Source organism: Cervus canadensis, chromosome 17 (assembly GCF_019320065.1).
Source record: "Cervus canadensis isolate Bull #8, Minnesota chromosome 17, ASM1932006v1, whole genome shotgun sequence".
In the NCBI taxonomy this organism is placed as follows: domain Eukaryota; kingdom Metazoa; phylum Chordata; class Mammalia; order Artiodactyla; family Cervidae; genus Cervus; species Cervus canadensis.
The window spans coordinates 57801225-57826262 of record NC_057402.1 but is presented as its reverse complement, the minus strand read 5'-3'; the positions used below and the strand labels follow the sequence as shown (position 1 = coordinate 57826262).

The window sequence follows — 25038 nt, the reverse complement described above, 5'->3', positions numbered from 1 at the left end:
TTTTTTTTTTATCATAAACGGGTGTTGAATTTTGTTAAAGACTTTCTCTGAACCTATTGAGATGATCATATGGTTTTTATCTTTCAGCGTTAATATGGTGTAACACATTGGTTGATTTGTGTACACAAATGAATCTTTGCATCCGTGGAATAAAGCCCAGTTGATCATGATGTATGATCTTTTCAATGTACTGTTGGATTCTGTTTGCTATAATTTTGTTGAGGATTTTTTGCATATATGTTCATTGGTTATATTGGCCTGCAGTTTTCTTTTTTTTCTGTGATAACTTTGTCTGGTTTTTCTATAAGGGTGATGGTGACCTTATAAAATGAGTTTGGAAATTTTCCTTCCTCTGTGATTTTCTGGTAGGTTTTGAGCAGGATAGGTATTAGCTCTCCTCTAAACTTTCATAGAATTCACCTGTGAGGTCCTCTGTCCCTGAGTTTTGGTTTGTTGGAAAACCTTTCATTGAACTTTCAATTTCCTTGCTCAGAATTGGTCTGTTCATATTTTCCATTTCTTTCTGATTCATGCTTGGTAGGTTGTACTTTTCTAAACATTTGTCCATTTTTTCCAGGTAGTACCATTTTTAGTCAAATAGCTGTTTGAGATTGTCTATTATTATTATCTGTATTTCTCCATTGTATGTATTTCTTTATGGTAATTTCTTTTCCATTTCTACTTTCATTGATTTCAGTCTTCTCCCTCTGTTTTTGAGGAACCTAAATAATGGCTCATTAATTTTGTTTATTTTCTCAGAGAATCACTTTTTTTTCTTCTTATTTGCTTTAAGTATAAAGTTAGGTTGTTTATTTGATTTTTCTTAGCTTGTTTGTTTCTTGAGGCAGCATTAAATTGCCATATAGTTCCCTTTTAGAATTTCTTTAGTTACATCGCATAGTTTTTGATTCATTAGTTTGCATTCTCATTTATTTCTAGGTATTTTTTGATTCCCTCTTTGATTTCTCCTGTGATCATCTGCTTACTCAGACCATATGGATTAGCTTCCATACTTTTGAGGTTTTTTTTTAACATATTATTTTCCTTTGGTTGATATCTAATCTCATAACATTGTAGTTGGAAAAAATGCTTTATACAATTTCAATTTTGTTAAATTTACTAAGACTTCATCTTTTGACCTCAGACATGACCTATCCTGGAGAAACTTCCAACGACTTATCTTAACTTTTGCTTGTCTGTAAAAGCTTTTGGTTTCTCTGTTGAAAATGAATGAGGTCCAATCTTGGTTGTACCTTTTTTCCTTTCATCGCTTTAAAGGTATCCTGCCTCTCCCTTCTGGCCTGCAGAGTTTCTGCTAAAAGATTAGCTGTTAATTTTATTGGGGTTCCCTTATATGTTACTTGCTGTTTTTCCCTTGCTGTTTTTAATGTTTTTTCTTAATGATTACTTATCATTTATTTGATTAACATGTATCACAGAATGTTTCTTCTTGGGTTTATCTCATATATGACTCTCTGTGCCTCCTACACTTGACTATTTATTTTCCCATTTTAGGAATATTTTGACTAACAATCTCTTCAATTATTTTCTCAGACCCTTTCTATTTCTCTTCTGGGGACCCTATGACTCAAATGTTGATGTATTTAATATTGACCGAGAGGTCTCTGAAACTGTCCTCAATTTTTTCATTCAGTTTTCTTTATTATGACTCTGTTATTCTGTTATTGATTCTGTCTAGAGTATTTTTAATTTCAGTAATTTTTTTTTGTCACTGTATGAATACCTAACTATATGCAGAGTACATCATGTGAAATACTGGGCCAGTTGACTCATAAGCTGGAAACAAATGCCAAGAGAAATATCAACAAGTTAGTTATGCAGATGACACTACTTTAATGGCAGAAAGTGAAGAGGAACGAAAGATCCTCTTGATGAATTTGATAGAGGATAGTAAAAAATGTTGACTTAAAACTCAACATTCATAAAATGAAGATCATGGCAACTTGCCCCATCAGTTCACGGCAAACATATGGAGCAAAAGTGGAAACAGTGACAGATTTTATCTTCTTGGACTCCAAAATCACTGTTGATAGTGACTGTGGCCATGAAATTAAAAAAAAAAAAAAAAAAAAACAAGAAAGAAAAACAAAAACAAACAAACAAACAAAAACAACAAAAAAGCACACTTGTTTCTTGGGGGAACAACTATGACAAACCTAGACACCAAATTAAAACCTGGAGGCATCACTTTGCTAACAAAGATCCATCTAGTCAAACCTATGATTTTTCCAGTAGTCATGTATGGATGTGAGAATTGGACCATAAAGAAGGTTGAACACCAAGGAATTGGAGGTTTCAAACTGTGGCGCTGGAGAAGACTCTTGAGAGTCCCTTGGGCTGCAAGGAGATCAAACCAATCCGTTCTGAAGGAAATCAACCCTGAATATTCATTGGAATGTCTGGTGCTGAAGCTTCAGTACTTTGGTCATCTGATGTGAAGAGCCAACACATTGGAAAAGACCCTGATGTTGGGAAAGACTAAGGGCAAATGAGAAGGGAGTGACAGAGGCTGAGACAGCTGGATGGCATCACTAACTCAATGGACATGAGTTTGAGCAAACTCATGGTGATAGTGAATGACGGGGAAGCCTGGCATGCTGCAGTTCATAGGATCACAATGAGTCGGACATGACTTACTGACTGAACAGCAGGTCCTTGTTAAATTTTTTTTTTTTTTTTTATGTTTTCTCCATTCTTTTCTCAAGATTGTTGGATCCTCTTTACTATCATTACTCTGAACTCTTTTTCAGGCAATTTACCTCTTCCCTTCTTATTTGGTTTTGTGGGTGTTTGTCTTATTCCTTCTTCTGCAGTGTTTCTCTGTCTTTTCATTTTGTCTAACTTAGTGGATTTGTGATCCCCTTTCCCTGGGCTGCAGGATCTTAATTCTTGCTTCTAGTCTCTGTCTCCAGTGGATGTGTTTGGTCCAGTGGCTTGTGTTGACTTTGAGTTTGGGACTTGTGCCTGCATTCTTGTTGGTGGACATGAGTTTTCCCCCTCTGATTGACAGGGTCATGTCCGGTGGTGTGCTTTGGGGCATCTGTGGGCTTAGTATTACTTTATACAGTGTGCCTGCTGATGGTCAGATTTGTATTCTTGTCCTGCTTATTGTTTGGTTTAAGTGTCCCATGCTGGGTGCTGCAGGCAGTTGTGTGGAGCCAGATCTTAGATATGGGTGGAAGCCTTAGTGAAATTTCTCACTGATCAATATTTTCTGGGGCCAAAAATTGTCTGGTGATATAGTATCCTGGACTCAATGTTTCTACCCCAGATGCTTTAGGCTCAACTTCTGACCAGGGTACTGAAAGTTTGTTGCTGAACCACAAAAGATGCTGGGATTCTTGGCCTCTGGAGGAGAAGAATTTAATCCAGGGCCAGAGACAAGGCTTGATCACCCAGAGCTTTTGTGTAATAAAGGTTTATTAAAATATAAAAGAGATAAGGAACACTTCTGATATAGACATCAGAGGGAGGCAGAAAGAATACCCCCTTGCTAGTGTTAGCAATGGAGTTATATATCTTTTAATTTGCTATTACAATGAATCAAAGAATGCCTCAAGTTTGTGGAAATTTTACCAGACACACTCCCACAATTTACATTTTAGGATAACAAGATTAGAATTTAGCAATAGAAAGATCCTACCATACCTATTCATAGTATACATTCTAAGATATCAGGATTAGTCAGAAGGTTTTCAGGAAGGAGAAACTGTCCTCAAGCAGGATACACTGTTGTTGTATAATCCCTAGTAGAAAGTTTAAACTGATTTGTGTAATAACTAAGACTAAGGATTGTAGATAAAAAGTTCGTCTTTTCCTCCTACTTGACATTCCAGACCCCTATCTCCACTTCGAGAGCCCCAGACCCTTTTCTCCTCTTTGTGGACCCTAGAGTTATCAGTCTGCCTAGTAATTGACTCTCTCAGTACTAGGACCCCACAAACAATTTGTTAAGGCAATAAAAAGCAATATTTAAAAAATAAATGCACACACACACACAACAAAATAAATCACAAGCAGAATATTAAACAAAAAGCAAAACCAAGACAAACAGTAAAAGCAAACTCAAACAGATACAAAAACAAAGGAACATTCACACACACTAACATAAAAAGATACCAAAACAGAACCAAAGAAAACAAAGTACAAGAGTGTAACCTAACAAATGTAAGTAACCAAAAATTAAATCAACCAATTAAAAATAAAACTAACACCCAAAATAGAAAAAAAAAAAAAAAATCGAAGTAGAGTGCAATTTGAGGAAAATAGCAAGTAAAACAAAACAGACAAAAATTTTAAAAAAGAACAAACAAAATGAACCAAAACATAATAATAATAATGATAATAATAATAATAATAATAAATGTTTTATTAGTGTTTCATCTGTCATTGTCCTTGCCCCTGCCATCAGTCACAGCCAACCTCAACTTCCCTAGGGACCCTCCTGATTAGGGTGGTCTGGTCTCTGGACATTCTGTAGGCTCTGTGAAGACAGCTCAAACTCTAATCTGGACATACTCCACACGTGCTTGCCCCCGAAGTCCACACCTGCTAGATCTAGAACATTTTCTTTCATGAGATAATTCATTGTCCTTTCATATATTCCATAGATGCAGTCTACCTAGTTGATCATGTGGATTTAATCTGCAGCTTGTGTAGCTGGTAGAATTTTTTTCAATATTCTTCATTAGTTACTCCACCCCTAGAGCTCAACTGTGGGTTTATTCCACCTCTGCATGTGTGCCACACACAGGAGCCTGCTTCTGGTGCTGTCCTTATTGACTTACTTATGCCCTAGTGAGGACAGGGTGTGGAGGTGGTATGGCTGCTTGGATCGCAGGGATTCCATTGGTGCCAGATACCCAGGGAAGCTGGTGGCTATGGACATGAGAGATATGGCTCTATTAGGAGCCTTTTCTAGCCTCTGGCAGTAGATGAACAAGAGGCAGCTCTGACTGGTCCTTCTCTATTGTTCAGCTGCAGGTGAAGTCATGTCACAAGTTTAATTCAAATGACTTACAAGAATTCTGTGAAATGTTTTATGTGTTCTTCATGCTTTAAGACAGTTATTTTCACAAACCAGTCTCCCCCATTCCTCTTGCTAAATATTACCTTAATATTACCTCTAATTAAGTAGCATAATGCTGATTCATTATAACAACATGTACATAATGTTTCATGACACACCTGTGCCATTTATAGCTTTGCTATCTTTAATATTCTTTATACAAACTGCAAATATACCATTATAAAAATATTTTGAGACTGTAAAATTAAAGCCATGTCTTGAATCCTGAACAATTTTGTTCCTCAGTAATCTTTTAGTCATGTCTAGAAACATTAGGTTCTGACAATGGAGAGGTGTGCATGGATGTCAAGGCTGCTCTTAATCTTCTTAAATACAGAAAAAAGCCCCAACACAAATCAATAATCTGACCCAGGATGCCAATAGCACTGATTTTGTGAAAATCTGAATTAAAGAATCTCTGTAATTTTAATACTTATATCTGAGCACTATATTATTTCATACTTCTCACATTATTTGATAATACAGATGGAATTCACTGAGATTATAAATGAAGAACCAAAGGTCTAAAATTTTCATTTTCTCTCATGAGAAAAATTCTCAAGAGAAATATATAAACTTGTGTGTGTAGAAGCTTAATTACTGAGTCCAACGTTTGACCTCCTAATGTCAGACCTAAGGTGTGTGGGACACTTACATCTACCTCACTCTGGATCACAATGTCAATGCTCAGAGTGATCCACAGACCAGGACCTGCAATATCAACATATTAGTAGGAGCTATTATCAAATCTTCCCTGGTGGCTCAGCTGGTAAATAATCCGACTGCAATGCAGGAGACCTGGGTTCAATCCCTGGGTTGGGAAGATCCCCTGGAGGAGGGAACAGCTACTCACTCCAGTACTATGTCCTGGAGAATTCCATGGACATGGGGTCGCAAAGAGTTGGACATGACTGAGCAACTGTCACTTTCACTCTCAAATGCAGAATCTCTGATACTGCCCTGCTGCTGCTGCTAAGTCGCTTCAGTTGTGTCCAACTCTGTGCGACCCCATAGATGGCAGCCCACCAGTCTCCCCTGTCCCTGGGATTCTCAAGGCAAGAACACTGGAGTGGGTTGCCATTTCCTTCTCCAATGTGTGAAAGTGAAGTCGCTCAGTCGTGTCCAATTCATAGTGACCCGATAGACTGCAGCCTACCAGGCTCCTCCATCTGTGGGATTTTCCAGGCAAGAGTACTGGAGTGGGGTGCCATTGCCTTCTCCGGATACTGCCCTAGCCTTGCCAAATCAGAACCTCCATCTGAAAAAATCCTCAAGTAATTCATATACATGTTAATATTGGACAAATTGTGGTCCACAGTAGTATTTCCCAGGCTTCCTACTGTTGCCGTTTGTGCTGGAAATTTTCTTTGTGGTAGGGATATTGCCTGCATTGAGTGCTGTGTAGCCACATACATGATTCCAAGTCATTAGGTTGCAGTAGTACTTTCCCAGTTGTGACAACTAAATATTTCTCCAGACAAAACTAAGTGCCCTTGTAGGCAATATCACCCCTGATTTAGAACCACTGACCTAGAGCATAAGAGCTAAAAATAACTTGGAATTTCAATAAGCAGTCTTTCCCTAGTCATAACTTTAAGAAAATCACATTACCCATTTCTGCAAATATAGAATGAAGTCCACGGTACTGACTACATAGAATGGACCTACATTGAAATTGAATGAGACAATCCATATAAGAATTCATCCATGGTGCACAAAAATATTTAGATATATCTAATAACTAAAATTTTCTCCCTTTCTATTTTTTTTCAGTTCAGTTCAGTTCAGTCACCCAGTCGTGTCTGACTCTTTGTGACTCCATGGACTACAGCACATGAGGCTTCCCCATCCATCATCAGCTCCCAGAGCTTTGTCAAACTCATGTTCACTGATTTGGCAATGCCATCAAACAATCTCATCCTCTGTTGTCCCCTTCTCCTCCCACCTTCAATCTTTCCCAGAATCAGCGTTTTTTTTCTAAGGAGTCAGTTCTTCGAATCAGGTGGCAAAGTACTGGAGCTTCAGCATCAGTCCTTCCAATGAATATTCAGGACTGATTTCTTTCAGGATTGGCTGGTTTGAGCTCCTTGCAGTTCACGGGACTCTCAAGAATCTTCTCCAACACCACAGTTCAAAAGCATCAATTCTTCAGTGTTCACCCTCCTTCATGGTCCAATTCTCACGTCTATACATGACTACTGGGAAAAAAAACACAGCTTTGACTAGATGGACTTTTATTGGCAAGGTAATATCTCTGTCTAGGTTGATCCTAATATTTCTTCCAAGGGGTAAGCATCTTGGCTTATCATGGCTGCAGTCACCATCTTCAGTGATTTTGGAGCCCAAGGAAATAAAGTCTGTTACCGTTTCCATTGTTTCCCCATCTATTTGCCATGAAGTGATGGGACTGGATGCCATGATCTTCATTTTTTTTAATGTTCAGTTTTAAGCCAGCTTTTTCACTCTCCTCTTTCACTTTCATCAAGAGGCTCTTTAGTTCCTCTTTGCTTTCTGCCATAAGGGTGATGTCTCCCTGCATTTTATTTTTTTGACATGAAATCAATATAACTAACATTTCTGAAATGAATGAATGAAAACTTATAAGTTCTGTTCAAAGTACAAAATTTCATATGATTTGTCAAAAAGATGATAAAGTCAAAGTTGTAGTATACATGATTTTATAAGAAAGAAACACACCTCCCTCTTTTGTTGACAAGGTTAATATTAATTTTCTAGATTGGAAGGTATTTCATGCCACAAGAAGATACTTTGGAATTCCATGGGACTTGGCCAACATGGGTTATCAGTCTGATTTGGAGAACACATTAACTTAGATTGGGATTAGCTGTAAAGGTATGAGAACTCTGGAAGGCCAGAGTTCCTGGAGAAGGAGGAGTAAAAACTGGATTCACACGACTGGATTTAATCTGATGTCTTGGGAACAGAAATTCAACAGAATAATTTCCTTCATTTCCATTCCAGTGTTGCATAGGGAAAGCATGTGCTCAGAGGTATGGGGCCAGTACCTAATGAACAGCCTAGGGAGCTATAACTGTCCCCTCTGTTACATCTTACAATGTGTTCATCCCTGGTGCTGAACAGGGCTTCGTTGCTGAATTTGGATTCTTTATCATAACTCAGGAACCAAAGTTTTATTCCTGTTGTTGGCCTGTCTGGGAGCAGAGATTCAGTCTCCATTACCAACATTCCAGGCAAGAATTCAGACACCCACACTGAGAATTTCTTCTGATATCCCATTCAGGTAATTCTGAAAGTTCAGTGAAAGAAAGTGAAAGTTTAGTTGCTCAGTTGTGTATGACTCTTTGAGACCCCATGGACTGTTTAGCCTACCAGGCTCCTCCGTCCATGGGATTTTCCAGGCAAGAGTACTGGAGTGGGTTGCCATTTCCTTCTCCAGAGGATCTTCCCAGCCCAGGGATCGAACCTGGGTCTCCCACATTATAGGCAGACGCTTTACCATCTGAGCCACCAGGGAAGTCTACTCAGGTAAGATCCCAGAGATCCCATTCAGGTAAGTCTGAGAGCTCAGTAGATACTCCAGAAAAGGTTCAAAGAGAAACAAACCTGAGAATTTTTACCTAAGGGCACCCAAGAACCAAACCATCACGGCACCAAGGCAAGAAATTGTCATGTTTGTTTGCTAGTTAGATTAATTACTCTTGAGTTAATTTGTATGGTATGTGTTTTAAAGTGTCTTTTGTACTCAGAAACACAAGGATCGTTGTTACAACTAAGTGATGGTAAAGTCAGTACAGTGCAATGAAAATGAAGAACAACTTTGGTCCAATAAAATTAAAACATATCTGAGGACTTTTATAGTAACAGGAGTTGTAAACTAGAGTATTAGATTTGGAAGCATGAGCAATACAGTAAATACATTTTTTAAATGTTTAAGATGGAGTGTATTTTTTAAATGTTAAAGAGCATGATTTGTATTTATTGGAAAGATCCAGATCAATGTAAGTAGATATTATTTTGCAACAGCAATTGCTGAGAATATATTTTACAGTTGTCTCACATGTTGGATATTCATATGGGGAAAATGTACTTAATATTGCAAAAATTGGAGAAGGAAATGGCAACCCACTCCAGTATTTTTGCCTGGAAAATCCCATAGAGAGAGGAGCCTGATGGGCTAAAGTCCATGGAGTCACAGAGTCAGACATGACTGAACAACTAAGCACAGCACACATTGCAAAAATGGGTATAATAACAACCTTTGTAACTGTTTCATAATATAGAGGTGGGGAAGCAATGCAGACATTTGAAACATAGAAGCAAAAAATCAGCCACATCTCATTACCAGTGATAATTATATATTTACTACAGGAAGGAACTGTGCTATGTTTTTTACATATTTTGACTAAATCCATCAAGTTTCTCCAGGCAATGAATGCCACTCTCTCCATATTTGAACAAGGATATTAAAGGTTCTTTTGGATCTCCTATGACAAATAGCAAATAAATGATAGATCCAAGATTCAAAACTCAGTTTTCTCATATTGAGGGACACATAGAATAGACAGGTAGGTGACAAAGGGAAGTGGGTGGGAAAGGGTTGGATTGGGAGTTTGGAACTGGCAGATACAAGCCTATATAGACAGAGTAAACAAGGTCATACTGTATAGCACAGGGAACTACATTCAATATCTTGTGACAAACCATAATGAAAAAAATATTAAAACAGATGTACATGTGTATAATTGTAACTTTGCTGTACAGCAGTAATTAACGCAGTGGTTTAAGTCAGCTATACTTCAGTAAAGATAAATTTTAAAATAAAAAAATAAAAGTGAGATATATAATGCCTGTAATTTTAAAAAGAATGCTGTAAATATAGAATTATTCAGTGTATAATTCTTGAGGATTGACTTTTCACTCAGCCTAATTCTCTGGAGATTCATCCAAGTTTATATATTAATAAGGCATCCATTGTTACTAATAAATAATATGATATGAATGCCTCAGTTTAATTAACCATTCACCTGTTGAAGAAAATTTGAATTGTTTTTAGTTTCTGAATAATCTAAATAAAACTGCTATGAATATTTGTGTAAAATAGCCTCAGTTCTCTGATGCTGAAGTTTTTCATTTAATATTATTAAACAAAATCTTTCACCATTTAATCTTCTAAATCATTTATTGTTGTACTAGGGCTTCCCTGGTGTCTCAGAGAGTAAGGAATCCACCTGCAATGCAGGAGACCTGGGCTCAATCCCTGGGTTGGGAAGATCCCCTGGAGGAGGGCATGGCAACCCTCTCCAGTATTCTTGCCTGGACAATTCCCATGGACAGAGGAGCCTGGTGGGCTACAGCCTATGGGGTCACAAAGAGTTGGACATGACTGAGTGATTAAGCACACATACATTGTTGTACCATGTATAATTTTTGTTGTAATTTGAGATTTTATTTTCTATTATCATTTATTGAATGGGCTGTTCAATTAGTAAAAAGTCATAATTATATCATTTTGTTCTCCTCAAAAATAAAATTTTCTGCTTTATTAGTATTCTGAGTATCAAAAAGATGTAATTGAGATTGGAATATTGACAGAATCGAAATCTTCTCAACAGTCTCTTGGGGACCGGCTAAGCATTTTAGATCTTGATTACCACTCATGCGTATCTATCATTACTCTCTGTTTTTGAAATGTTCATATATATATATATATATATATATATATATAATATATATATATATATATATATTCTTAAATCTAGGACACAAAATGCTCATTTAAATATGGATCCCTATGTTTGCTTGTCTATAAGAGGCTTATTAACTGGAATTTGAATGCTAATTCTAAATTCTTTTACTTATTGATGTAACATTATTTTATAACACAGGTTTCATGTATACAACACTACATTTTGACTTCTATATTGTGCTATATTGTGCTTACCACCAAAAGTTTAGTTACCATAAATTATCATATAGTCGATGCTCTTAAACATTCATCCTCTCTTCTCCTCTCTTCTCTGATAACTACTACTCTGCTCTCTTTATCTAAGTGTTTACTTGCATTTAATTTGATTTTTACACTATCTGATTTGTACATTTATTGTTCTTGTAAGTTTTGTTTATGTTCCACTTATAAGTAGAATCATGTAGCATTTGTTTTTCTCTGTAAGCTTATTTCATTTATTATAATGCTATGTCTCTGTTGTCAAAAATTGCACGATTTCACATTTTTATGGGTGAGTAGTATTAGATCATTTATATAATATATACTACAAGTTCTTTATCCTTTCATCTGCCAATGGACACTTAAGTTGCTTCTATGTTTTGGCTACTGTAAACAATCCTGCAAAAAACACTGATATGTATAATATTTGTTCAAATTAGTGGTTTTTCTTTCTTCAGCTAAACACCCATAAGTAAATTTCTGAATCTTATGGTAGTTCTATTTTTAATTTTTTGAGGAACATGTATGCTATTTTTCATAGTGACTGCAATCAATTTACATTCTTACCAGTAGTATATGAGGGTTCCATTTCTCTACATCCTCTTTAACACTATTTTTGATAATAGCCATTCTGTTGTAAGTGAAGTGATATTTCATTGCACTTCAATTTGTATTTACCTAACAATGGTGATGTTGAATATATTTTCATGTGCCTTTTGACCATCTGTATGTCTTCTTTGGAAACATGCTTATTCACTTATTTTTAAATACTCGCTTTTAAATTAGATCATTTTCTGTTTTGAAGCTATTTGAGTTTCTTCTACATTTCATATATTAACCCTTTATCAACTCTGTGATTTGCAAATAGTTTCTCTCATACATTACATTCCCTTTTCAAGTTGTTGTTGGAGAAACATATTAGTTTGATGTAATTCCATTAGTTTATTTTTGCTTTTGTTTCCCTTACCTGAGGGGACGTATCTAGAAAGATATTGCAAAGAACATATTGACTGTTTTTCTATGACTATTGTGATTTCATGTCTTATATTCAAGTCTTTAATCCATTCTGAATAAATATTTCTGTATGGTGTAAGACAGTGGTATAGTTTCACTCTTTCCCATGTCATTGTACAATTTTCCAAATACAATTTAATAAAGAGACTATCCTTCATCCACCACATGTTGTTTGTTCCTTTGTCATAAATAAATTGTACATATGTGTGGATTTATTTGGGGGCTTTTGATCTGTTCCATTGATCAACAAGTCTGGTTCTCTGCCAATTCCATGCTGTTTTGATTACTGTAACTTCAAAGCATAATTTGAAACCAGGGAGAGTAATACCGTCAGCTTTTTTCTTTTTCCTATGATTTACTTTTGTTGTTTGGAATCCCGTGTTTTCATAGAAATTTTAGAATAATTTTGTTTTGTCAGTGAAAAGTGTCATTCAATTTTTGATAGGTATAGCATTGAACCTGGAAGTATAAAATGCTCAATAATACTAATTCTTCCAATCCATGAGCACAGAATATGCTCCCATTTATTTGGTCTTCTTCAGTTTTTTCCAGCAATGTCTTATAGCTTTCAATGTACAAGTCTTTTACCTGCTGGTTAAATTTATTCCTAGGTATATTATTATTTTGTTGTAATTGTTTTCTTAATTTTTTCTGCTAATTACTTTTAGTTTATGGAAACACAAGATTTTGTGCATTGATTTCTGTATCCTATAACTTTAAAATTTTGTTATTATTTCAAATAATTTTTCATGGAGCCCTCAGAATTTAATAAACTTCCTACTTTGAATGCCTTATTTACTTTCTTACCTTATAACTGTAGTTCAGATTCCAATAATATCTTGAATAAGAGTAGTGAGAGTGGGTATACTTGTCTTGTACCTAATCTTAAAGTGAAAGATTTCAGTTGTTCACTATTGAGTGTGATGTTAACTGTGGGTTTGTAGCTTTGTTGAAGTACATTCCTTCTATACCCACCTTATTGAGAGTATTTTTCATAAATGTGTTTTGAATCTTGTCAAATATTTTTTTCTGCATCTACTGATTTGATCATATTATTTTTATCCTTCATTTTGTAATGTACTTCATTATGCTGATTGATTTGCAGATGTTGAACCATCCTCATACCCTTCAAATAAATTCTACTTGATTAGGGTGTGTGGTCTTTTTGATGTATTACTATATTCAGTTTGCTAATATTTTTGTGGACATTTGCATATATGTTTATTTGAGATGTTGGACTATAATTTCCTTGTTTGATGTATGTTCTCCTGGTCTGGTTTTGGTATCAAGGTAATTGTGACATCAAGACATGAATCAATAGTGTATTCTTCTCTTGAATTATTTGGAAGCATTTGAGATAGATGGGCATTAAATCTTATTTGAACGTGTGATAGCACTCACCTATGAAGTTGCCTGGTTCTGGTCATTTATTTTCTGAGAGCTTTTTTATTTCTGTTTCAATATCTATACTAGTGCTCACATTGCTCAGATATTAAATCTTTAGTAGAATGGGTAGATTATTGGCATATAGTTTATCATAATATTCTTCTATAGAATATTCTTTTTATGTTTGTGATGTCCACTGCTACTTCTCTTTTTTCTCTGATTTTATTGTCCAGATATTTCTCTCTTTTTCAATGTCTAGTAAAAGTTTGTGAACTTTATCTTTTCAAAAAAGCCTGTTAATTCATTGATATTTCCAGTTGTTTTTTAGTAACTATATTATTTATTTCCCTTCTGATTTTACTATTTCCTTTCATCTACTGACTAAGCGTTTCGATCTTTTCTTTCTAGTTTCTTTAGTTGGAAGGTCACATTGTTTTGGATTTGTGTTTCTTGAGGCAGGCCTGTGTTGATAAATCTTCCCTACTAGAATTGCTTTTGCTGTACCCCAAAGATTTGGATATGCTGTATCTTCATTTTCATTTGTCTTCAACATTTTTCTTACTCCATTGATATCATTGTTCACCCAATAGTAGTTCAGCACTATCATTCAGCCTCTATATATTTGCCATTTTCCCAGGGTTCTTTTTGTATTAAACTTCTACTTAAGTACCACTTTTATAGGAAAGGTGCTTGATATGATTTCAATCTTATTAAATTTATTGAGATTTTTGGGTCCTAGTTTATGGTCTGTCCTTTGGAAGATTTCATTTCCACTTGAGTAGAATGTGTATTCTGCTGCATTTGTACAGAATGTTCTGTGTAAATCTATCATGTCCATCCAGTCTAATATTTATTTTTCAATGCCTAAGCCACTGTTTACCTGTTGACATTTCATCTGAATGATCTATGCATTGATATGAATGGACTGTTAAACTCCCTTACTATTATTGTACTGTTGTCAGTTTCTCACTTTAGGTTTCAGTCATTCTTTTATATATTATAGTCCTCCTAGGTTAGAAGCAAATTGCCAACATCTATTGGATCATAGAAAAAGCAAGAGAGTTCCAGAAAAACATGTACTTCTGCTTCATTGACTTTGCTAAAGCCTTTAACTGTGTGGATCACAAGAAACTATGGAAAATTCTTAAAGCTGTGGGAATACCAGCCTCCTGAGAAACGTGAATGCAGGTCAACAAGAAACAGTTAGAACTGGATATGGAACAAAGGACTGGTTCTGAATTGGGAAAGGAGTACATCAAGGTTGTATATTGGCACCTTGATGATTTAACTTATGTGCAGAGTACATCATGCAAAATGACAAAGTGGATGAAGCACAAGCTGTGATCAAGATTGCCAGGAGAAATATCAATAACCTCATATATGCAGATGACACCACCCTTATGGAAGAAAGTGAAGAGGAACTAAAGAGTCTCCTGCTGAATGTGAATGAGGAGAGTGAAAAATCTGGCTTATAACTCAACATTCAAAAATGAAGATCATGGCATTTGGTCCCATCACTTTGAGAGGGTAACAGGCAGGAAGGCCAGGGGTCTCCAAATGGAGGAAAGAGGCTGCAAGTGCCAGACATTTTTATCTCTCTTAAGCGGCAGGAAGAAACAAACCAGCGATATTTTTTCTTCTCTATACAAATTTAAAAGGAGGTTTCTCTTAAAATGCTGTGTTGCCATGACACCTGGTTTCACCTGAAGCTAACTACTCTCAAACCTTGAGTTAACCAATACATTTCTTTTTCTTATGGAAATGTTGTCTTAAGCTATGTTAATGTACCCCAGACTCTATCTTTAAGTTGGTTCCGCCAAACAGCCTAACCTACTTACTTGGATATTGTTCCCTAATCTATGTAAATGAAACTATTTTTTGGTATTCTGCCATTCTACAAGATTCAAGTCAATCGTTTTATGGCCAGGGATGAATTATCTAGTGCCATTCTAAATTTTATGACATTCCTTTCTTTTCATTAACAGACTGTGAGTGACTATATAACATACAGCTAAAGACTAGGAGGGGGGTTCTCTTTTGCCTTCTTCTGATGCCTATGTCAGAAACTTTCTCTATCTCCTTTATACTTTAATAAAACTTTATTACACAAAAGCTCTGAGTGATCCAGCCTCGTCTCTGGCCCCGGATTGAATTCGTCTCCTCCGGAGGCCAAGAATCCCGCGTCTTATTGTTCAGCAACAACCTTTCAACTTCATGGCAAATAGATGGGGAAACAATGGAAACACTGAAAGACTTTATTTTCTTGGGCTCCAAAATCACTGCAGATTGTGACTGCAGCCATGAAATTAACAGAAGCTTGCTCCTTGGAAGAAAAGCTATGACCAACATAGACAGCATTTTAAAAAGCAGAGACATTACTTTGATGACGAATGTCTGTATAATCAAAGCTGTGGTCTTTCCGGTAGACATGCATGAATGTAAGAGTTGGACCATAAAGAAAGCTAAGCACTGAAGAATTGACGCTTTTGAACTGTGGTGTTAGGAAAGTCTCCTGAGAGTTCCTTCAACTGCTAGGAGATCAAATCAGTCCATCCTAAAGGATATAAACCTTAGATATTCACTGGAAGGGCTGATGCTGAAGCTTTAAACTTCAATATTTTGGCCACCAGCTGTAAAGAACTGACTCATTTGAAAAAAACCCTGATTCTGGGAAAGATTGAAAGCAGGAGAAGGGGACGACAGAGGATGAAATGGTTGGATGGCATCACCAACTTGATGGACATGAGTTTGACCAAACTCTGGGTGTTGGTGATGGACAGGAAGGCTGGCGTGCTGCAATCCATGGGGTCGCAGAGAGTCGGACATGACTGAACGCCTGAACTGAATGGAACTGGTTGAGAATAAATTGCATTTTTATTCATTTGCTTTTCTCTTTGGTTGTTATTTCAAAAAATTAATTTATATTGGAGTACAGTTTTGATTAACAGTGTTGTGATAGTTTCAGTTATACAGCAAGGTGATTCAATTATACATATACTAATATCTATTCTTTTTCAAATTCTTTTGACATTTAGACTATTACAGAATATTAAGCAGAGTCCCTATACTATACAGTAGATCCTTGTTGGCTATCTATTTTAAGTATAGTAGTGTAAAATGTGGAGAAGGCAATGGCAACCCACTCCAGTACTCTTGCCTGGAAAATCCCATGGATGGAGGAGCCTGGTAGGCTGCAGTCCCTGGTCGTGAAGAGTAGGACATGACTGAGCAACTTCACTTTCACTTTTCACTTTCATGCATTGGAGAAGGAAATGACAACCCACTCCAGTGGTCTTGCCTGGAGAATCCCAGGGATGCTGGAGCCTGGTGGGCTGCCGTCTATGGGGTCACACAGAGTCGGACATGACTGAAGCTACTTAGCAGCAGCAGCAGCAGTATAAAATGTGTGACCCTTAAAATATATACACCAGAATGTTAACAAAAAGATGGATATTTCTGCTTGTAGGATTCCCTGAAAACAACATTAATAAAGTGCAAGGAACAGGAGAACAAGATGGCAGGGGAGTAGGTGGATGTGGAGTATATATCTCTCCATGGACACATCATGAATACACCATCAGGCACAGAAGTGCATGCAGAACACCAGCTGAGAGTGAACAGGAGGACCTGACCAGGGGAAAATAATATATAGAACCACACAAAACTCAGTAGGATGAAGGAACTAGGGGAAAAAACAGGAGTGTTAGTAGGACTGGACCTGCCCTCGGGGGGTGCAGGAACTGAAGCAGGGGTCCGATCCCGTCAGCAGGACAATTTTCTGAGTCAGAGGAGAAACATTTAAAACTGAGAGTGAAACAGCTGATCTGTGGCAGCCTAAATGGAATGACAATCAGATAGTCCTTGCCACAGCCATACATCTGCTGGGCAGGAACCGCGGGTCTCCTGGAGCGGGCAGCCGCTGGGAGTTGGAGTTTAGTGATTGTGGAGCAATCTCAGTGTGACTGCTGCTGTTGACTGCGGAGAGACAGATTGAGGAGACGTGAGGGAGGAGATTGTGGTGGGAAATGCCTGTGGAGGAAAGCCAGGCAGCGATGGAAGCAAGGCAATACTGCTGGGTCAAGCATGGGGGTGGAGCCATCACCATAGCCTCTCTCTCTCCACAGGAAAACATCGTAGGGAGGCTGACCCATTAAATACCTGACACATTGAACTACAGAGTAGGACCCCACCCAGGATTCCCCCTTAAGTGCCTGAGGCACTGATCTACAGAATAAGACTCCAGTTAGGGGGCTGGTCTTTATGTCTGATGCTCAGAACAACAAGAAGGACCCCAGGCAAGGGATCTCTCTAAGCGCTCAAACACGTGGAGCTATGGAGAAAGACTGATCAAAGAGGCCTTCTTATCACCAGTTCGATCAGAGCTGATCCTGAGAGGCTCAAAAAAATACTCTGATAGGGTCATAACTTCTGTTGCAGAGGCAGTCTGCATCCTTGCAAGCTTGGTGCCACCAGAGTCTCTGCAAGCTAAGCAACTGCACAAGCTTCATGCACAACTCTCACTGGGGCAGAGAGAGAGAGAGAGAACTTCTTGTGCTTATGGTGCAGGGTGACTTCGGTCCTGTCCAACTCTTTGCGACCCTGTAGACTGTGGCCTGCCAGGCTTCTCTGTCAGAAAAGGGGTTCTCCAGGCAAGAATACTGGAGTGTATTGGCTAATACTGGTCACCATACCCTTCTATAGCAGTATATTTCCTACTACACTAGCCATGAACCCCCCTGAGTACCTGGTGCTGCCAGAATCCCTGTGACCCAAGCAGCTACACAACCTCCACCACTGGCCCTCACAGGGTCAAACCCAAGCCCTCCAGAGTAGCCTCAGGGCTAAACCCCAGTGGACAACCCCCATGCAGAGGTGGAAATATAAACACAATTGAAACCCTGGAGCAGTGTGGCCAAGGAAGAAGACCCAAAACCTTCAGACCAGCTGTATAAGCTGCAGATTAAATCCGCATGATCAACTCTCTGTGATCATCCAAATGACCACACTCTGTGCCTACGGAATACGTGAAAGGACATTGAGAGCTCCCACAAAAGAAGATGCACGAGCTCTAATAGATGTGGACATTTCAGGCAAGAACACACAGGAGTACGACCAGATTAGAATCTGAGCTGCCCCCACAGTAGGTCCAGAGATCAGCACAGTGTTGGAGGGCATCCTAGTAAGGTGGACTGTGATTCCCAGTGCTGAAAAGGACTCTGAAAGCAATTTGTACATTATTCAAGAAAAACATTTATTACTCTTATTTTTTTTAATTTTTTCTGTAGATTCTTTTGGTTTTTGTCCTTTTTCTTTTTTCCCCCTTCCCCCTCCCTCCCTGTTGTAGTTGTTAGTTTTATTGGCATTAAGAAATCTAATTACACTTTTGAACTTTTTTCTTTTTTTCCTCAGTCAAGATTTTTATTGTTGTCATAAACCTCTGCCTCTGTGTTGGATTTTTGCAGTTCTGTGGAGTTTTTCTCTTTTTTTAATTTTAATTTTTTAAAATCTATTATTTTGTCTACATTCATTCCATTGTTTGCTTTTCCTATTCTTCTTTTCCTCTTGCAGTTAATCTTTAATGTATATAAGTCTTCTTTATCTACATCTATTTAACTTTGCATATCTATTCTTTATTTCTTTACTTTCTCTTGTCTCTTCTCAGAATATTTGTTAGTTTTATTTTCATTGCTTTATTCCCCAGTTGACACCTTGCTTTAGTTTTGTTTTCCATTTTGTGCTTTAATTACTTTTGTTGTGGTAGATATAATTTTTGCTTTTCTTTGTTCACTGGATCAATCTATTGTACTTAATTTTTGTTGGACTGTTTTGGTTTTGCTTATGGGTGTATATGTATATGTGTATATTCAGTCACACTTTCTATCATTGTTATAAATCTCTGTCTCTACTTTGGGTTTTTGCAGTTTTGTGGCATTCCCCCCCCCATTTTTTCTTTCTTCCCTTTTTTTCCCTCTTTTCACTTTTTAAATTATTTTTAATTTTTAAACCTATCATGTTTTTTGTACATTTATTCTTTCATTTGCCTTCCTACTGTTCTTTTCTCCTTGCAGTTAATCTTTAATGTATATAAATCTTCTTCATCTGCCTCTATTTAACTTTGCATATCTATTCTTTTTTCATTTCTTTCTTTCCTTCCGTCTCAATATATTTGTTAGTTTTGTTTTCATTGCTTTATTCCTCACTTGGCACCTTGCTTTAGTTTTGTTTTCCAGTTTGTGCTTAAGTTAGTTTTGTTCTTAACTGGTAAATATAATTTTTTTTATTTCATTTGTTCGCTGTATCAACCTATTGTACTTTGTTTTTGTTGGACTGTTTTCACGTTGCTCATGGGTGTATATGCATATTCCATCATTTTAATTGTTATTTACCTCATCTTGTAATTGCCATTGGTCTGAAGTTCAACTTTGGCTTCTTGTTTTTGGATATTTGTTTTACTCTCCATTAATGCCATAACAAACTACTTGTGGAATACTCATTGCTGACCAGAGATCAAATGCTGAGCCTTTGGAGTGGGAACACTGACTCCAATACCCTAAACTACTGGAGAAATAACACTAGGGAGTATCAAATAGAGAGAACTCACAGAAAGGAAACAACTTGAATACAAGACCTGGCATCACCCAGCTACCTGTAGCATCCCGTGCAGGATGTCTCATCTAAACAACAAACAAAACAAAAATACAAACCCAATTATCAGCAGACAGGAATACCACCTCACTCAGCCTTGCCCATCAGAGGAAAAACAAACAAACAACAACAAAAACAAACAAACAAACAAACAAAAACTTGGCACAAATCTCACCCTATATGAAACTCACACAATCCACTGGACCAACCTTAAGAGGGAAGAAACCGAAAGGAAGAAAGAATTCAACCTTCTTCAAAGAAAGAATTCAACTTTCCTTGAAGTCTGGGTAAAGGAGACCTCAAACATAATAACTTAAAAAAATGAAAAAGCAGAGAAATGCTACACAAAAAACACAGAAGTCCAAATAAATAAAGAGGGGATAGGAAAATTACCTGAAAAAGAATTCAGAATAATGATAGTAAAGTTGATCAAAAACCTTGAAAACAAAATGGAGAAAATGCAAGAATCAATTAACAAAGACCTGGGAGAATTAAAGGATAAGAATACAGAGGCAAGCAACACAATTACTGAAATTAGAAATACTCTAGAAGGAATCAATTATAGAATATCTGAAGCAGAAGAAGAAACCAGTGAACTGGAAGATAAAATGGTGGAAATGATTTCTGAATAAAGTAAAAAGAATGAAAAGAATTGAGGACAGGCTCAGAAACCTCTGGGGCCATATCAAACACCAACATTCAAGTTATAGAGGTCCCAGGAGAAGAATAGAAGGAAGAAAGACTATGAGAGAATTTTTGAAGAGATTATATTTGAATATTTCCTCAACATGGAAAAGAAAATAGCCAATCAACTCCAAGAGGCACATAGAGACCAATACAGGATAAACCCAAGAAGAAACATGCCAAGACACATACTAATCAAATGAAGGAAAAAAAAAAAAAACAACTAAACACAAATAAAGAATATTAAAAGCAGCAAGGGAGAAGCAACAAGTAACATACAATGGAAATGCCATATGCTTAATAGTTGATTTTTCAGCAGGAACTCTGCAGGTCAGAAGGGAATGGCAGGATATATTTATTTTATTTTTTTAAGAGCCTTTTATTTTTTTTTCTATTTTTTTTATTTATTTATTTCTTCAGTGGGTTTTGTCATACATTGACATGAATCAGCAATAGATTTACACGTATTCCCCATCCCGATCCCCCCTCCCACCTCCCTCTCTACCCGATTCCTCTGGGTCTTCCCAGTGCACCAGGCCCGAGCACTTGTCTCATGCATCCCACCTGGGCTGGTGACCTGTTTCACCATAGATAATATACATGCTGTTCTTTTGAAATATCCCACCCTCACCTTCTCCCACAGAGTTCAAAAGTCTGTTCTGTACATCTGTGTCTCTTTTTCTGTTTTGCATATAGGGTTGTCGTTACCATCTTTCTAAATTCCATATATATGTGTTAGTATGCTGTAATGTTCTTTATCTTTCTGGCTTACTTCACTCTGTATAATGGGCTCCAGTTTCACCCATCTCATTACACTACATAATGATCAAAGGATTAATGCAAGAAGAAGATATAACAATTATAAATTTATATGCACCCAACATAGGAGCACCGCAATATGTACGGCAAATGCTAACGAGTATGAAAGAGGAAATTAATAGTAACACAATAATAGTGGGAGACTTTAATACCCCACTCACAACTATGGATAGATCAACTAAACAGAAAATTAACAAGGAAACACAAACCTTGAATGACACAATGGACCAGCTAGACCTAATTGATATCTATAGGACATTTCACCCCAAAACAATCAATTTCACCTTTTTTTCAAGTGCACACGGAAGCTTCTCCAGAATAGATCACATCCTGGGCCATAAATCTGGTCTTGGAAAATTCAAAAAAATTGAAATCATTCCAGTCATCTTTTCTGACCACAGTGCAGTAAGATTAGATCTCAATTACAGGAAAAAAATTGTTAAAAATTCAAACATATGGAGGCTAAATAACACGCTTCTGAATAACCAACAAATCATAGAAGAAATCAAAAAAGAAATCAAAATATGTATAGAAATGAATGAAAATAAAAACACAACAACCCAAAACCTATGGGACACTGTAAAAGCAGTGCTAAGGGGAAGGTTCATAGCATTACAGGCTTACATCAAGAAACAAGAAAAAAGCCAAATAAATAACCTAACTCTACACCTAAAGCAATTAGAGAAGGAAAAAATGAAGAACCCCAGGGTTAGCAGAAGGAAAGAAATCTTAAAAATTAGGGCAGAAATAAATGCAAAAGAAACTAAAGAGACCATAGCAAAAATCAACAAAGCTAAAAGCTGGTTTTTTGAAAAAATAAACAAAATAGACAAACCATTAGCAAGACTCATTAAGAAACAAAGAGAGAAGAACCAAATTAACAAAATTAGAAATGAAAATGGAGAGATCACAACAGACAACACTGAAATACAAAGGATCATAAGAGACTACTACCAGCAGCTCTATGCCAATAAAATGGACAACTTGGATGAAATGGACAAATTCTTAGAAAAGTATAACTTTCCAAAACTGAACCAGGAAGAAATAGAAGATCTTAACAGACCCATCACAAGCAAGGAAATCGAAACTGTAATCCAAAATCTTCCAGCAAACAAAAGCCCAGGACCAGATGGCTTCACAGCTGAATTCTACCAAAAATTTAGAGAAGAGCTAACACCTATCTTTCTCAAACTCTTCCAGAAAATTGCAGATGAAGGTAAACTTCCAAACTCATTCTATGAGGCCACCATCACGCTAATTCCAAAATCAGACAAAGATGCCACAAAAAAAGAAAACTACAGGCCAATATCACTGATGAACATAGATGCAAAAATCCCTAACAAAATTCTGGCAGGATATATTTAAAGTACTGAAAGGGAAAAATTTACAACCAAGATTACTGTACCCAGCAAGGGTCTCATTCAAACTTGATGGATAACTAAAAAGCTTTTCAGATAAGCAAAAATTAAGAGAATTCAGCACCACCAAACCAGCTTTGCAACAAATGTTAAGTGGACTTCCATAGTGAGACAGTCAATTCCTAGGAAGGTTGATAAGAAGTCTAAGGATCCCCATGGAGAGAGGGGTTTGGAATTCTCAAGGAGGAAGAAAGGACAAACTTTTTCCCCCCTCTACATTCCTTAGGATTATATAACAGTAATGTATTTTGCTTGAAGACAGTCTCTGGAAAAAAAAAAAAAAAAAACAACTTTCTGGCTAATTCTGTTATCTCAAAATGTAAATTATGGGAGTAGGTCTGGTTAGGTCTTTACAACCTCCAGACATTCTTTTGACTCACTGTAATAACTAACTTGAGAGTATATAATTCCAGTGCTAAGACTACCAAGGGGGTACTCTTTCTACCCCCTTCTGATGTCTATGTCAGAAGCTTTCTCTACCTCCTTTATACTTTAATAAAACTTTATTGCACAAAAGCTCTGAGTGATCCAGGCTCGTCTCTGACCCCAGATTGAATTCTTCTCTGTCAGAGGCCAAGAACCCTGGCATCTTTGAGTGATTCAGCAACAACATTTCAATAGTCAAGAAAAACAACAGAAGAAAAAAGATCTATTAAATCAACCCCAAACAATTAAAAAATGTCAATAGGAACATATATATGTATCAATAATTACTTTACATATAAATGGATTAAATGCTCCAACCAAAAGACACAGACTCCTGAAAGGATTAAAAAAAAATCACTGATAAACATAGATGCAAAAATCCTCAACAAAATTTTAGCAAACAGAATTCAGCAGCACATCAAAAAGCTCATACACCATGATCAAGTTGGGTTTATTCCAGGGATGCAAGGATTCTTCAATATGCAGAAATTAATCAACGTGATACACCATATTAACAAATTGAAAGATAAAAAGCATATGATCATCTCAATAGATGCAGAAAAAGCCTTTGACAAAATTCAGCACCTATTATGATTAAATCTCTTCAAAAAAATGGGCATAGAAGGAACCTACCTCAACATAGGCCATATATGATAAGTCTACAGCAATTATTATTCTCAATGGTGAAAAGCTGAAAGCATTCACCCTAAGTACAGGAACAAGACAAGAGTGTCCACTTTTGCCACTATTATTCAACATAGTTCTGGAAGTTTTAGCTACAGCAATCATATAAGAAAAAGAAATACAAGGAATTCAGACTGGAATAGAAGATATAAAACTCTCACTGTTGGCAGGTGACATGATACTGTACAGATAAAATCCTAAAGATAGTATCAGAAAATTACTAGAGCTAATTAGTGAATTTAGCAAAGTTGCAGGATACAAAATCCATACACAGAAATCACTTGCATTTCTACATACTTTCAAGGAAAAATCAGAAAGGGCAATTAAGGAATCAATCCCATTCACCATTGCAACAAAAAGAATTAAATATCTAGAAATAAACTTAGCTAAGGAGATGAAAGAATTGTACACAGAAAATTATAAGACACTAATGAAACAAATCAAATATGACATAAACAGATGAAGGGGTATTCCATGTTTCTGGGTAGGAAGAATCAATATTGTGAAAATGACTATACTACCAAAGGCAACCTACAGGTTTAATGAGATCCCTATCAAATTACCAATGGCATATTTCACAGAACTAGAACAAAACATTTCACAGTTCATACAAAAACACAATAGATGCCAAGTAGCCAAAGCAGTCTTGAGAGAGAAGAATGGAGCTGGAGGAATCAAGCTTCCTGACTTCAGGTCATACAACAAAGCTACAGTCATCAAGACAGCATGGTACTGGCACAAAAATAGAAATATAGACCAACTGAACAAGATAGAAAGCCCAGACAGAAACCCATGCACCTATTCGTACCTTATTTTTGACAAAGGAGGCAAGGATATATAATGGGAAAAAGACTGCCTCTTCAATAAATGGGGCTGGAAAACTGGACAGCTATATGTGAAAGAATGAAATTAGAACACTTTCTAACACCATACACAAAGATAAACTC

General features: G+C 36.7%; 1 non-coding gene and 1 pseudogene across 1 annotated transcript; one reads left to right on the top strand and one right to left on the bottom strand.

Moving 5' to 3' along the window:
• Positions 1–8513: 8513 nt before the first annotated feature.
• Positions 8514–8585, bottom strand: TRNAY-AUA. The gene has a single exon. It is a non-coding gene; the product is annotated as a tRNA-Tyr (tRNA).
• A 9826-nt stretch (positions 8586–18411) lies between these two features.
• Positions 18412–25038, top strand: part of LOC122454962 — a 48858-nt pseudogene continuing 42231 nt past the window's right edge.